Below are 12,941 nucleotides of genomic sequence, written 5' to 3'. Positions count from 1 at the left end.
GGAGTAGATAAGCACATAGCAGAACAAGAGAGTGTGATCCTATCTAATGACATTCAGGTTCAAAACTTAAATTCTTTTGTCTGAAAATAAATCCCTACCCTGTCTATTGGGTTGTCAGATCGCTGTCAGATGTCAGTTTGCAGCCTCAGTAAATATGGAAAATTATAAAAATTCCAATGAATCTCTTCTTTATTAGATATGTACTTGCTCAATTTCCTTTTTTTTTTTAAGATTTTATTTATTTATTCATGAGAGACAGAGAGAGAGAGGCATAGACATAGGCAGAGGGAGAAGCAGACTCCATGCAGGGAGCCTGATGTGGGACTTGATCCCGGGACTCCAGGATCACGCCCTAGGCCAAAGACAGGTGCCAAACCGCTGAGCCACCCAGGGATTCCCTCAATTTGCTTTTAAATGTCATAAATGCCACAAACATTTGATAATCATACATTATCTAAGTATGAATAAAGTAAATGGATTATGCAGTAGAAATTCACAAATGGAAATCTAACATAAAAATCATAGGCCAGGGGTTCCTAGGTGGCTCAATCAGTTTGGCATCTGACTCTTGATCTCAGCTTGGGTCTTGGTCTCAGGATTGTGAGTTCAAGCCCCATGTTGGGCTCCATCCTGGAGGGTGGAGCTTGCTTAAAAGAAAGTCATAGACCAGTATTTTTCAAAGTGTGGTCTTCAAATTATGCTAGTTCCTAACCCAGGATTGAGCCCCACCCCACATCAGGCTCCCTGCTCTGCAGGGAGTCTGCTTCTCCTTTTCCTTTTGCCCCACCCCCTGATCCTTCTCTCTCTCTCTCTCTCTCTCTCTTGCTCACTCTCTCAAATAAATAAATAAAAATCCTTAAAAAAAAGAATTTCAGAAGCAATATCAAACAGCCTTATTACAAATAAAAAATACGAATTTGTATAAGCACAAGTAAATCTGAGATTGTGAGGGCTTTTCTTTTTTTTACAAACAGCAGGAAAAGTAAAAGTTGAATGTAGTAAAGATGACAATATCTTAAACCTAGATTGTATTTGATCAATGATTCTTTTGCTCTAGTCTAAAAAGCTGAAAAATATGAAGTTTTGTCTACAATAATTCGAAGAATTGAAGGCTTCCTATCAATGAAAAATAAAAACAGTCACTTTTGATAAACAATTAACTTTTTAAGGAAAAATTCAAATTATCAATATTTAGTATAAATTGGATGAGTTTGCGTGAAGCAACACAAACTAGAAACATCATTCAAAATTTTATTTTTATGAGCCAATTATACTCAGAGTGAAGCCTGAAAACTAAAGAGTAAATAATAAGTAACAATAGCCAGTGGCAAAGCAAAACAAACCACATACAAAATATCTCTATTATATAATAAAATGGCTTCTCATTGTTATCAGTAATTCAACTTGGATCATCAAATTATTTCATGGTTTTCCAGCAGATATTTTAATTTGTAGATGTGAAGTCCTTAATATGTAATGTTTACCTAATAATATGTGTGGTGCTTACATGAGAGTTAAGTCCATGATATCTTTTCTTATTTATTTGTAATATCCATTGCTAGGGAAGCTCTTTTTTTTTTTTTTCATTTAGTTAATGGTTACTTTGGGTGTCATGATGTAAAGTGAACTGAGATTACACATAATCATCATCATTTATTCAAGTGGAAGAAAAATGTTTCTCATAAGATTGAACTTCAATGCCATTCGATGCTTGATTTATCCAAAGTGAACAAAAATGACTCAATATGCCTCTTATATTGGTCCGTGGGAAAAATCTGATGTTCTGAAATTAAGGTTGATTCCTTTGGAGAACAATTGATTTTTCTTCTAGCAAGACCATGGTCAAAGTATCTTCCAGCCTACTCTAAATTTTTAACCTGGGATTCTGAAAAACATTAAGGAGAGAATCTGTACTGCAAATTAATGTGAGGATTGATTTATGTTTCATATTCTCAATAGTTTTTGTTTCACCTTTGCTAAGCATATATGTAAGGTTCAAGAGAGTTGATATACCAAAAAAAAAAAAAAGTTTTTTTTTTTTTTTAAGATTTTATTTATCCATTCATGAGAGACACACAGAGAAAGAGTCAGAGACAGAGGTAGAGGTAGAGGGGGAAGCAGGCTTCCCACAAGGAGTCCAGGATCCTGGGCTCCAGGATCATGCCCTGAGCCATAGGCAGAGGCTCAATCATTGAGCCCCAGGCATCCCCCCAAAAATGTTTTTAATTAAAAAATTTAAAATTTAAAAAATATTTTAGAAAGACTGCTGATTTACCTAGCAGTCTCTTAGAAGTGGGGGTGTGGGTGGGGAGTATTCATTATTGATTTTCCCTGACATAATGGGGTCTTTGGGATTCCAGATATTTAGTGAGAGCTTCTTCTTTTGGACTTTAGGCTGAGATTTTTCTCCTGTTTCCAGGAGGATATAAAAAGTAGAGTTCAACCTATGATAGATTCATTTGAATCTTAAATTTAAAGACACTTGCAGAATGAAAGTGAGATGATGGAGAAACATTTATGTAATAATGTAAATTGATGGCAAAAGAAAGCCAGAGTAGCAATACTTATATTAAACAAACTAGAATTTAAATCAGAGTGTAATAAGAGATGAAGTAGGGCACTATATCATAATAAAGGGGACTATCCAACATGAAGATCTAACAATTATGAATATTTATGCCCCTGACTTGAGAGCACGCAATATATAAAGTAATTAATAACCACATAAAGATACTCACTGATAATAATACGATAATAGGAGAGGACTATAACACCCTGTTTACAGCAATGGACAGATCACCTAGGCAGAAAATCAACAAGAAAACAATGGCTTCGAATGACACACTGGACCAGATGGACTTAACACATATATTCAGAACATTCATCATAAAGAAGCAGAATACACATTCTTTTCAAGGGCACATGGGACATTCTCCAGAATAGATCACATACTAGGTCACAAATTAGACTTCACACAAGTACAAAAAGAGTGAAATCATACCATGCAACTTTTCTGGTCACACTCTTATAAAACTTGAAGTCAACCATAAGAAATAATTGGGAAAGACCACAAATTCATGGAGGTTACACAGAATGCTACTAAACAATGAATAGGTCAACTAGAAAATCAAAGAAGAAATTTTAAAAATACATAGGAAAAAATGAAAACATAGTGGTCCAAAACCTTCGGTATGAACATAAGGTATCCAAACCTTATATTGGATATAAGAAGGAAGTACATAACAATACAGGCCTATCTTAAGAAGCAAGAGAAATGTCAAGTAAATAACTTAATATTACACCTGAAGGAGCTAGAAAAAGAACAACAAATAAAGCCTAAAGCCAGTAGAAGGAAAATACTAAAGATTAGGGCAGGAATAAATGATATAGGCACTAAAACAAAATAAAGCAATAGAACAGATCATTGAAACTGGGAGCTGGTTTTAAAAAAAATTAATAAAAATTGATAAACCCCTAGCCAGACTTATCAAAAAGAAAAGAGAGGAGTGTCTAGTTGGCTCAGTTGGTGGAGCATAGGACTTTTAATCTCAGGGTTCAAGCCCCATGTTGAGTACAGAGATTACTTAAAATCTTTTTTTAAAAAATGAAAGAAAAAGAGCCAAATAAATAAAATTACAAATGAGAGAGGAGAAATAACAACCAATGCCACAGAAATACAATTATAAAAAAAATCTTATGAAAAACTATATGCCAACAAATGGAACAATCTGGAAGAAATGGATAAATTCCTAGAGACATAAACTACCAAGACTGAAATGAAAAGAAATAGAAAACTTTAACAGACTGATAACCAGCAATGAAATGGAATCAGTAATCAAAAATCTCCTAACAAACAAATGTCTATGGCCAGATGGCTTCACAGGTGAATATGCCAAACATTTAAACAACAGTTAATATGTATTCTTCTCAAACTATTTCCAAAAAAAAAAGGAAAGGAAGGAAAACTTCCAAATTCATTCTATGAGGCCAGGATTACCCTAATACCAAAACTGAACAAAGACTACACTAAGAACTACAGGCTAATATCCCTGATGAACATGGATGTAAAAATTCTCAACAAGGTCCTAGCACCTTAAATCCAACAGTACAATAAAAGAATTATTCACCATGATCAGGTGGGATTTATTCCTGGGCTGCAGAGGTGGTTCAGTATTTGCAAACCAATCAATGCAATACACCACATTAATAAAAGAAAAGAAGAACCATATGATCCTTTCAATAGATGCAGAAAAAGCATTTGACAAAATGCAGCATGATTTAAAAAAATGGTAAAAACCTTCAAGAAGATAGGGTTAGAGGGAACATACCTCAACATAATAAAGACCATATTTGAAAAACCGACAGCTGATATCATCTTCAATGGGGGAAAAACAGAGTTTTTCCTCTGTGGTCAAGAACAAGACAGAGATGTCCACTTTCACCACTGTTTTTTACCATAGTGCTAGAAGCCCTAGCCACAGCAATCAGACAACACAAAGAAATAAAAGGCACCCAAATTGGCAAAGAAGAAGTCAAACTTTCACTATTTGTAGATGACATGATACTACAGATAGTAAACACAAAAGACTTCACCAAAAAATTGCTAGAACTGGTACACGAATTTAACAAAGTCTCAGGATATAAAATCAATGTACAGAAATCCTTTGCATTTCTATACACCAATAATGAAGCTGCAGAAAGATAAATTAAATAATCAACCTCATTTACAATTACACCCAAAACAATGAGATACATAGGAATAAACCTAGCCAAAGACATAAAAGATCAGGGTACCTAGGTGGCTCAGTGGTTGAATACATGCCTTCAGCTCAGGTCGTGATCCCAGGGTCCTGGAATTGAGTCCTGCATTGGGCTCCCCACAGAAAGTCTGCTTCTCCCTCTCCCTATGTCTCTGCCTTTCTCTCTCTGTATCTCTCATGAGTAAATAAATAAAATATTTAATAATAAAAAAATACATAAAAGATCTGTACTCTGAAAAACCATAAAATACAGATGAAAATTGAAGATGACACAAAGAAATGTAAAAATATTCCATGCTCATAGATTAGAACAAATATCATTAAAATGTCTATATTACCCAAAGCAATCTACACATTTAATGCAATCTCTATCAAAATGCCACCAGTATTTTTTAGAGCTAGAACAAGCAATCTTAAAATTTGTAAGGAACCACAAATGACTCTGAATAGCCAAAGCAACCTTTGAGGGGGAAGAAAAAAAGCAAAGGTGAAGGCATCACAATTACAGACCTCAAGTTATATTACAAAGCTGTAGTCATAATAACAGTATGGTACTGGCAGAAAAATAGACACATAGATCAATGGAACAGAATAGAAAACTTGGAAATACACCCAAAACTAAATGGTCAATTAATCTTTGACAAAGCAGGAAAGAATATCCAATGGGGGAAAAAAAACAGTCTCCTCAATAAATGGTGCTGGAAAAACTGAACAGTAACATACAGAAAAATGAAGTTGGGTTATTTTTTTACAACACAAAAATAAATTCAAAATGGGTTAATGACCTAAATGTGAGACCTGAAACCATAAAAATTCTAGAGGAGAACACAGGCAATAACTTCTTTGACATTAGCCATACCAACTTCTTACTAGATATATCTCCTGAGGCAAGGGCAACAAAAACAAAAATAAACTATTGGGATTTCACCCAAATAAATTTTTTTCAAAGTGAAGGAAACAATCAACAAAAACTAAAGGATATACTACAGAATGGAGAAGATATTTGCAAATGATACATCTGATAAAGGGCCAGTATCTAAGATCTATAAAGAACTTACCAAACTCAGCACCCAAAAACCAATCCAGTTAGAAATGGGCAAAAGACATGAACAGACATTTTTCTAAAGGAGATATACAGATGGCAACAAACACATTCAAAAATGTTCAATATCACTCCCACCAGGGAAATAAAAATCAAAACTACAATAAGATATAACCTCATACATGTCAGAATGTCTGAAATTAACAATGCAGGAAACAACAGATGTTGAGCAGGATGTGGAGAAAGGGGAAATCTCTTAGACTGTTGGTGGGAATGCAAAGTGGTACAGCCACTCTGGAAAAGAGTAACTCAAAAAATTAAAAATAGAACTACCCTATGACCCAGCAATTGCACTACTAGGTATTTACCTAAAGGAAACAAAAATATTAATTCAAAGTGATACATGCCTCCTGATGAATATAGAAGCATTAACAACAATAGCCAAATTATGGAAAGGGCCCAAATGTCTATTGACTGAAGAATGGATAAAGAAGATGGAATATTACTTAGGCATGAAAAAGAATGAAATCATGTCTTTTGTAACAATGTGAATGGATCTAGAGAGTATAAAGTTGAGCAAATAAGTCAGAGAAAAATATGATATGATTTTACACATATGTATAATTCAAGAAAGAAAACAAACAAACATAGTGTGTGTGGGGGGGGGAGAAAGGCAAACCAGGAAACAGACTCTTAGCTATAGAGAGCAAAGTGAGGGTTGCTGGAGGGGAGGTGGGAAAAGGGACGGGTTAAATGGGTAATGGGGATTAAGAAAGGCACTTGTGATGAGCAGACAGGGTTGTATGAAATGTATGGAAGTTTCTACACCTGAAACTAATATTACACTGTATAGTAACTATCTGAAATTTAAACAAACACTTGAAAAAAAAAGTGAAGTTCAAATTAGCTTGTTTCTTCAAAGGACCCCAGTGTGAAACTGGCAGACTGCTCCCATTAACTTTGTGGTATACAGCCTAAGTAAGTAGGTAAAAAAGAAGCTCAAATCGCCATATTAAATGGTGAGATGGCAAAACCAAGCTAGGTCGCCTTTATTTAAAAAAGCTGAAGTCCAGAAATGGTAGCTAGCTAATACAAACTATCAAAACCTACATTCCTCTCAGTAAAACATAAGGTAGTTTTTACCTGTGGTGCCAGAACCTACATTATAATATGGTTTGAGCCTTTGAGGTCTTTGATAATCTAGAAGGTTATTGAACCAATTTTTTACTAATGTTCAGAATATGTGCTCTACATATGATTTATAGAGGCTACCAGCATATCTTATAGATGTGCCCAATTGAGGAACTACAATTGGAGAAAAGGAGTGGAAGAGCTAGAGCACAATGTTAAGTCCTAATTATCTTTGCTTTTCAAAATCAGACAAGATAATTAAGTGCAACAAAACCTTACAGCCTTTGCTAGAATTTCTCAGTAGATCACCTGCACACTAGATACATTAGAATTAACTTAAGTGCCAACCATGAATTTCCTGGCCCTTACTACCCGATAAACTAAATCAAAATCTCTGCAGGCTTACCTGGTATACATTAGTGTTTGAAAGCCACTGCTGATTGAACAACAATCATTCATTCATTTGCTAATGCATTCATCTGTGCCTTCAGTTAACAGAGAATTTTGGAATGCCCACTGCAGCAAGGAACTGCATGTCACTGAAGAGAAATCAGAATTAAGACATTGTGACTGGTTAGTCCAGTTTATATTTTAACAGAGGAGATGAGAAATCTATAAAAATCAATTTAATACTGTTAAAAGTCTAGAACACATAGAATTCTGTAAATCCTGTAAAGTGTTTTGACATGAGATATTTCATTTTAACCTTGTAATATCTCAATCGCTACTTCTAATGTTGTGCTCATTAAGACCTATACTACTTCATCAATGTTTGCATACCCATGAGACCATTAAGTCCCCAAGAGTAGGGGCCTGAATTTATTCACCTGGATATCTCTTGAACAATGAACAGTAGGGCACACACAACCAAATGCGAAGTTTGTTAAACTGACTAAGATGTATTATTATGCTTTATAGTACAGGCAACTTTAATATGTTGAAAAATTCTCCAATTCCACAACTTTCTAAAGATCCATTTTATTTCCTTATTCTGTTCGTGTCCTCATATGTCTTCCTAAAATTATTTTGGTATCAACTTTATTCAAATCCAATCATCTTTTGACCATTTAACAGATTGTATATACTGTTTTAAGTGCTTGAGATAATTAAATAAATGACAGACTCTGTTTAGAAGGGTGTTGTGTGCTAGTGAGGGAAACAGACACATTAATTAATATTATTCAATAAGAAAATCCCTATGATAAATTATAGTAAACAACACTTTAAAAACAAAAGCAGGGAACAATCATTTAAACCCATGGGAGGATGTCAAGGTATATTTCATTATTTTGTTTAATTTTAATGCTTATTTAATTTATTTTTAACATTTTTCCGGTATCTCTTTATGAATGTGTATATATACATATATATACAAGTTTATATAAAGAGGACCATATTATATATGCTCTTTCAATAGAGACATGATTCTATAAATAACTTTTTCTTTATTTTCTATCATCCTCTTACAGTCATTCCAAGATAACCAGTGTTGATTAAATTCCATGCTTTTGTTTTTAAGGGATAGATTTCCAGCAGTGGGATTGCCAGATTGAAGGGTATATGTGGTGTTAAAACAAAAATTGCACCAGACAAAGCTAATCAGACACTGAAAACTTTATTCAAAGCTATTGCAATAGGGGAGAGAGAACACAACTTAAGTCCACTCAATTCTGCTGAAACAAAAGGAGTGTTTAAGAGCTGGGATGGGACTACAGAAATCACAAGCCATCTGTTTGCTCATTAGCTTAACCCAAAGGAAAAGTACACAGTCCTCATATCTTCATGACAGGAGATAACTTTACAACTTGAAGGAAGGCAGCCACTGAAATTACGTTCCTACCATCCACAGAGATTAGGGGGAAGGGTACTATCTTCCCAGATGAGTACATTTCAAAAGGATGGCTCCCAGATCCTTGAGAAAGATAGCCCTCGTTGTAAAACTGACAAAAGACTTTTGAAAAAATTTACACCTCAAAGGGGCAGAGAAAGATTTACAGTTACAAGCTTTCCAAAGCAAATACTCTAAGAGAATAGGGCCCTCAGTGGTTAGGACATCTGGATTCTATAAGGGCCACAGTGAAAAGGAGATCAGGGGCCAGGAGACAGGAAGAAATCTGTCAAAAGTTCAATCAAGCTGAGGGAAACATTAGGCCATTTTAGCCAGTAGATTTGATTTTATTGGCTATCACCAGATTGATTATTTTTATCAAAGGTCTATAACAATTCACATTTTACCATTTCCCCACCTTCTCAACATTAGAAATACAACTAATTTTATGTCCTTACATTGTGATTGGTAAAAAAAGGAATATTTTATTTTTGTTTGGACTTTTATTTCCCTGACTACTAAGAAGACTAAATATCTTTTAGCCATTTAATTAGATGCTTCTTGTAAATTTCATATCTTTCCATTTTGTCTTCATTTTGGTTGGCCTGTCTTTTTATTTTCATTGTTAATATTTTTAATCTTATTTGTTTATGGACTTTTATTACCTTTGCTATATAACTACTTATTTGTTATTCATTTTGGTTAAAACATTTTTTTTTTAAGATTCGCTCTATTTATTCATGAAAGACACACAGAGAGAGAGAGAGAGAGAGAGAGAGAGAGGAAGAGACACAGGCAGAGGGAGAAGCAGGCTCCATGCAGGGAGCCCAACATGGGACTCGATCCCAGGTCTCCAGGATCATGCCCTGGGCTGAAGGTCGGTGCTAAACCACTGAGCCACCTGGGCTGCCCTGGTTAAAACATTTTTTTTGACTGATTGCCTGGAGCCAGGTTGAGGGGAAAGGATTAACTGCAAAAGAACAAGAGGAACCTTTTGGGATGATGTACTATATCTTAGTAGTGGTGAGGCTTACATGAGTTTGTATATTTGTCAAAAGTCTTCAAACTATACACTTAAACTGGCTAAATTATATATAAATGATACCTCCATAAAGTTGGGGGAGGGGAATTAGAAAAAAATCCTTAACACATAGAACAATTAAGGTTTGTGTATTTCATTGTATGCAAATTTTATACATCAAAAGAAAACCCTAGCAAATATTGAATTCTAATTAACAATTTACATACTGAAATATTTAGGGGATATGTTGCCTTCAAGTTCTTTTGAAATGCATTAAAAATATAAAATGAATTAATGGATGGATAAAGGGAAAGGTAGATATGACAAAACAAATGTTTTATCATTTATATAAATGATAGATGTTGATATAATAATTGTTAATTGTAGGTCTAAGTAGGAGTATATGACTGTTTTGCAAAAACTTTCATAATAAATATATATAATAAAAATATATCCTGAACACCTAAGTTGCTATATAGTATACTAAAATTTCTTATAAGACTTTACTGCTTTAGGCAGAATTATAAGATCACCCTCAAGATTCCTAGCCCCTGACATACCCTCATCTTCTTCCATTTATTCAATCAAACAGGAATCTAGTTGCTTTGAGAAGGGACTTTGTAGATGTAATTAGCATCTCAAATCAGGTAAGTTTCAGAAAGGGAAATTATCCTCAGTGAGGCTAGTCCCTTTTCAGGCTCTTTCTGGCTCCAGTATTGATTGGTCCAGTTGTTATGCAATATAATGAGGACTCATTGTTCTGCTTCACCATTTTTGGTATATTGGCTTGATCTTGTAAGAGGATTAAAGTAGAAGACATACTAGAGCAAACTCAGTTTCCCTCTCCTCTCTTTTCTCCTTGTCTCCTACCTCTTTTCTTCTTTCAGTCTTTATATATTTAGTTACTTCCCTCTCTCTCCTGAAGGTTAACTAATAATAATATGTAACAATAATTATAATAACTTATAAAAGCAGCTCTCAAAAGCATCCTTCTTGGAATTCCCCAATGATCTCAAGCAAGAGGCATTAAAGAAGAAGGTGAGAGGGAGAATGAGAATCTCCAATCAGTCCAGTGAATACTGCTACTGGACCAAATCCACCAGACCCATGCCTCTTCTTCTCAGCCCATAAAACTATAATCCCACTTTGACTTGTGAAGTCAGCCACTCTTCAGATGCTCCCTCATGCTCATCAGATGAATAAAGTGTCTGAACTCTATTTGAGTCACTTAAACTTTTTTTTTCACTGATACTGTTTAGGCTTATCACTTTATAGCTGCAAGATGGTTGCCACATTTTCTGGAAGGGCATGAAGTAACAATGTCTAAGGACAGAGGATGTTTTCCTCCTGTGTTTATTTTAAGGAAGAAACTTTATCTGAGAGACTGAGTCATACTTCTCCCTCAGATCCCAGTGGCCAAGACTGAATCACAGTCTGAAGTCCTACTTCAATGGAAGCTAGCAAGGTGACTATTCAATATTTTTAGCTGCTCTGTTGGGAGGTAAGTAAACAAGAAAGAAATCCTGAGGATGGGAGGAAGGGCTGTAAGGTATGTAGCCAGAAGTGCACAGCGCCACATTTTTCCAAAATGTTATTGAATATGTCATATCATTTCAAGTTAGTATGTTCAATTTTTCAAGTGCACAGACACAATTCTATGACACTCTTTCCTAATATTTTGATTGCAATTAGAGGAGTTTTCAAGTAAAGCCAAACTATTTCAACATACTTTAAATAAGAGATTATTTTCCTGTTTGAAAATCGGCTTGAAGAAAGGCTCTTCATAAGAAATTTAAATGCTGGCATACAGCTGCTTGAGCAAAATAATCAGCATCAATACAAACAGAACATGTTATCAAAAGTGAAACAAAATGGTTAACTTGTACATTAATATCATTAACAGTAAGGGCCATGTGCTAGCCCTGAAACCAAACTAGGAAACCAGAACAGTCTCCCCCTTTGTGTCTTCTATTGTTTGAGGATGTGTTTCTGTTCAGGTCAATATGCATCATAGGTACCTTGCTAGTGAAATAAGCAGTGTTGCTAAGCAACAGGTGAAAAAAATGATGTTAGAGAAAGCCATCTCTTTAAAGCAATAGCTGACAAGAGAGCGGTTGCTAAGTGTCATTTAACATACATGAAAATTGAACCTTGTGATCATCTGCAGTTCAGTGTGTCAAGCTGCTCTGCACTGCTAACATTTTTAAAGTTGAATGAAAGGTAATCAAGAGGATGAAATGTGGACCCTTCCATCATGCTGTAGGTAGCTCCGAGAGGACAGCCGATCAATGATTCCCACATGTTGACGTATTCTGAGATGTAAGTTGCCAATCAGTAATCACATTATTGGTTTCTCCCCCCAATGTCGCCTCTTCCTGTTTCTTCTTTTGGCTCATATTTGAAAAACATGTATCTGATAAAGAACTGGTATTTGGAATATATAAAGAACTCACAGAACTGAAGAAGGAAACAAATAACCCAATTTAAAAATAGGCAAAAGATTTTAATAAATATTTCACCGAAGAAGATTAAAACTTTAAAAGTAGATGGCAAATAAATATATGAAAAGAAGTGCAACATCAATAATTAGAGAAATCCAAACTGAAACCATAGTGACATACCTCTTCACATCTATAGCAATGGCTAAATAAACCAAAACAAAACAGTCAAAAAACTCCAAACCTGAAAGTACCAAAAATTGCTGAAGGTATAGAGTAACTGTAACTTTCATACATTTTGGTAGAATGTAAAATGGTACCATCACTAGGGAAACCAGTTTGGGAGTTTTCCTATAAAGTTAAACACACTTAACAAACAACTCAGTAATTCTGCTCCCAGATATTACTCAAAAGAAATAAAATTTTATGTCCTCCCAAGGACATGAGTGTAAATATTTCTAACTGGTTTTATTCTTAACATTCCAAAAAATGGAAATACTTCAAATATCTATCAACTGCTATGTGGAAAAACAAACTCATAAATGCATACAACAGAATCCTACTCAGAAACTCAAAAGAACACATCATCAATATTTGCAACAATATAGATGAATCTCCAATGCATTGTACCAAATGTAAAAAAGCCCCCCCCCCCAAAAAAAAATCCTCATATTATATACTTCATGGCAGTGGCAGTTTGGAAAAGTCAAAACCGCAAGAG

At 34.8% G+C, this 12,941-nt stretch overlaps 2 long non-coding RNA genes across 2 annotated transcripts in view; one reads left to right on the top strand and one right to left on the bottom strand.

Moving 5' to 3' along the window:
- The window catches only part of LOC140617281 (uncharacterized), a 92,914-nt gene that overhangs the window by 39,335 nt on the left and 40,638 nt on the right, over positions 1-12,941 (bottom strand). The window lies entirely within an intron of this gene.
- LOC140617282 (uncharacterized) overlaps positions 1-12,941 on the top strand; it is a 79,905-nt gene that overhangs the window by 44,762 nt on the left and 22,202 nt on the right. Inside the window, exon 2 of the long non-coding RNA XR_012017525.1 lies at positions 11,189-11,283. This is a non-coding gene — a long non-coding RNA (uncharacterized lncRNA). The remainder of the gene's footprint in view (positions 1-11,188; positions 11,284-12,941) is intronic.

The sequence above is a fragment of the Canis lupus genome, chromosome 25, assembly GCF_048164855.1.
Source record: "Canis lupus baileyi chromosome 25, mCanLup2.hap1, whole genome shotgun sequence".
NCBI classification, from domain to species: domain Eukaryota; kingdom Metazoa; phylum Chordata; class Mammalia; order Carnivora; family Canidae; genus Canis; species Canis lupus.
This window is presented reverse-complemented; position numbering and strand designations above follow the sequence as displayed.